Below are 4108 nucleotides of genomic sequence, written 5' to 3' on the forward strand. Positions count from 1 at the left end.
CAATCTCTTATGATAAATATTATCAATGTGGAGTATTGGTGATGAATAAATCACTCAAGGACATTATGAAGCAATTGCACTAAGAACTTGAAAAACTCTAGAAGGTAGTTTCCATACTGATCTTTGTTTGAAGTTTGGTTAAAGGGAAATATGTGCAACTCAAATACACCTTGTTAGCCATTGATATGATGCATGCATAGAGTATGGAATGCCTCGATTCACTGGAGTCATTGCCATGAAAAGATGAACTAAGTTGGGAAAGAGATAAAGCTGAAATCATACTCACCATCCAAACATAAGAAAAAACTTGAAAAATGTGTGATGAAAATATGAACACCTATCAACAACATCACATCATGATGGAGAGAGTAATAAAATCTCACAAGTTAGACTCCATCAGAGTCATAGGAGAGGTGATACTTGAGAAGGATATGGAATATGACGTATAGGCAATAGTTCTTGCATGATTGTTGGCATTCACAAAAAAAAGATACAAATATAACCAAAGAGGCATCAACATGATAGAGTCCACTAAGCTACATATCATGCTCATTTTGTTATTTCACATAATCTAAGCTTAGCTGAAAATTATGGTTCCAAATACACATGAATACGAAGTCATTAGTGAAGGTTTAATTTCAAGAAAAAATTTATCTATTGCAGCAAACTATAAGGCTTGGCGCATACTCATATGACCCAAGAGTTACAAATATAAGTCCAAGACTTGACAATTTTTGGGTTGGGCTCAAGTTAGATGTTTATTTTATTCAAGAGTATTTTTGAATTTTAATGTAACTCTGTAAAATAAACAAAATTAGAATATAATTAAATTAGAAATTAGAGATGAGGTTAGGTGAAAAGTCACCTCACTTTTGTATAAATATGACGCTCAAGTAAGGAGAAAAGGATCTTAGTTTTTGGACACTTGTAGGATTTTGAAAGGAATAATCTTGTAATTACCTTGAGTACTAGTTTTCAACATCATCCACTCCCACTATTGGGATTTTTTAAGACACTTTACGATTTGGAATTTAATGTTTGTCTCTACTTTTTAAAAGCCTGAAGGGCCACAGAAATGATTTTCTTATCATGTTTTATCGAGTGCTATAATAACTTTCATTATTAGTATTTGTTAATATATGATTACTTTATATTTATAGTAGGCTAATGAAATATTTTCTTATTTGTAAAATCTTATAATTCTAAAAAATTCTTACTGGTTTTTACATGTGTTTATGTTGGTTATTGATTGTAAAATGTTTCACAATTGATAACTAGTATACTTTAGCCATAATTTATCTTAATTAGAAATTGTTTTCATTCTTTCTTTGAGATAGATGTTTATTATAAATCTTTTGCAACATTTATTGTACAAATTCATTTAAACTATTTCCAATGAATATGATTTTACTTGCATTCCATCAAGGGCTTAATTTGAATTTCCCTTTCATACCTCATTCATCCAAAATTCTAACATTTGCAAAAGCATAAAAGTGAACCTAGGCTGAAAAACAAAATAGGACTCTCATCCCAAATGGTGTGAAACCTAATTAGGGCTTCATACTGGAGAGATCCCCTTGAGACAGTAAAAAATGCATTTATCCCTGTTAACAGAAGGTTAATATGTGTTTTTTCCTATGTCATTTTCACTTGCTAATTCACCTTCAACATCTCATAGCTCGATGAATTCTATTTGTAAACCCTTCCTTATAAGACTTGTGTTATTATTTTTTGATGACATAGTAGTAAATAGAAATCTTAGGAAAAACATTTACAGGATACTGATAATGTCTTAAAACTATTGTAAGAGAAAAAACTATATGCAAATCCCTCTAAGTTTGTCTTCCGGGTTCAAGAATATACATACTTGTGTCATAGTGTATCTCATGAAGGTCTCAATATGGACCACAAAAATACTTAAAGATGTGATGGAATAGCCAATCCCCGAAAACATGAAGGAAATTAGAGGATTTTTAGTATAGATAGACTATTAATATATGTCTATCAAGAATTGTGGTCAAATATCATCACCTCTAACAAAACTATTAAAGAAGGAGTCATTTTCTTGGACTCAACAAGAAGCCAAATCCTTGGAAAAATGTAAAGAACTTATATGTATAATTCTTATCCTAGTGATAACTCGCTCTACAAAAAACTTTGTTTTCAGGTGTGATGCCTCAAGCCATGGAATGGTGTATTTTTAATAAAAAAGGAAAGGCTACATGTCTTTTCAAGAAGCCAACTTGAAGGGAAGAACTTGCTAAACCCTGTTTATGGAAAAGAAATTTTCTCCATACTACATGTAGATAAAAAATGATGTCCATACCTAGTATAATTGTATGAAGGTAATCCTTAAATACATCCAAATTTTCAAGGCCACGGGGTTAGATAATAAACATATTGTCCATGAATCTAATAAAAATCCTAGATGGAAAAGGGGAAGAAATGATGACTTGGTTTTCATGATCTTCCATAAATAAATTGGTTGGTTACCATAGAATAGAGGAGGGAAGTCATATCTACATCATAGATTCATATATTTTTCATTGGAATTTAGAAATGATAAATCTCATGTAACTCTCAAGTTATTCTACAAAATCTTGGTCCATATTTTTTTTTAATAACCCTCATTGCATCATTAATAAAAAATTTAGTAAAAAGAGAAACACCCCAAAACTTACAAAATGCCATTTCAATTTAATTTTATATCCTTAATTTTATTGGAAAAATACTTATAAAAAAGCTTTTAATATTATGCCATTTACTTTATTTTTCCTTAACCTTGTATTTTTTTAATAGTTTTCATATTCATATTCATATTTATTATGGTTTTAGTCTTCGTGTTTATCTTTGTCTCTTTAATGATATATGTTTTTGTCTTCTATTTTTTTTTCATTTTTTCTTAATTATTAGTTTAATTATATCTATTTTTATATAGAATTATCATATTATCTACTTTTATGATTCAATTTTTTATATTTATTTTGTTTAATTTTTATCATTTTCCTTTAATTTTAAATTTTTTTATTATTATTTATATTTATATATATATAATTCTTATTAAAACTTTTTTGATAAATTGATTTTTAATTTCCTTAATCTAATTTTATAGGAGTCATATTTCCATTATAATTATAATTTTCTATTTTTTAATTATATATATGATGCAAAAAATTCAAGTATTAATCTCTCATACATATATATATATATATATATATATTAGAAACTAAATGAGTATATGATTTTTTTATTTGTGGTAAAAAAAATTAACTCAAAATAATGATTTGATTATTGTTGTTTTTTACTTGAATCTCTAGTTTATTTTTTTTAAACTTGAATATATCATTATTTATGATAAAACATGTCATTTAACAATTAAATCTATTTATAACACTATGGAATAATTTTATTTTAATAATTATTTCTTAATTTGGATTTATTAAATTAACATATATATTATTTTTTAAATTTTTAATTAGGCCGATAGGCCTTCTTTTGAATCAGTCCATCTCTCATTTTCGTCTACCTTTCTTGTGCCAGTCTAACATGTGTGTGCAGATTTTTAGGCCACCTTTTCCTTTTCACTTGACATCTGTCCACACAATTTTTACCCTGAAGTTCTAGAGGGGTCTCATGGATCAGAGCATGTGTAGAAGAGGAATTTGTTAGGATTTTATGCTTCCTGTTAACGCTATGTTCCATAATCTGTTAGGAGTTTATGCTTCTTGTTAATGCTATGTTCCACATCCATGCACAGCTACTCAAATCAAAGAGTCATTTGGGGAATCTTTATCTTTACAACAACACTCTCATAGAAGAAATGCGCTCCAAGATTTGCAATTTGAAACATCTCAAAAAAAAATTCATCTTCGAAAGCCAACTTTCTGGTCCAATTCCGGGAGAATTGGGCGCCAGAAATAATCTCACTGGAATTGATATAATTGGGAACCGCCTTTCAGGAACAATACCTTCAACACTTTTCTCTTCTGGCCAATTGGAGCCTCTATTGTTGGGCAACAATTTGTTCGTAGGAGAGATTCCTCCAAAGATTGGGAATTGTCATAGCTTGAGGCAATTAAGATTGAACCATAACCATTTGATTGGTGTT

The sequence above is a fragment of the Pinus tabuliformis genome, chromosome 2_1 (assembly GCF_031772625.1).
Source record: "Pinus tabuliformis cultivar Carrire ecotype Pingquan chromosome 2_1, CPIR1, whole genome shotgun sequence".
In the NCBI taxonomy this organism is placed as follows: domain Eukaryota; kingdom Viridiplantae; phylum Streptophyta; class Pinopsida; order Pinales; family Pinaceae; genus Pinus; species Pinus tabuliformis.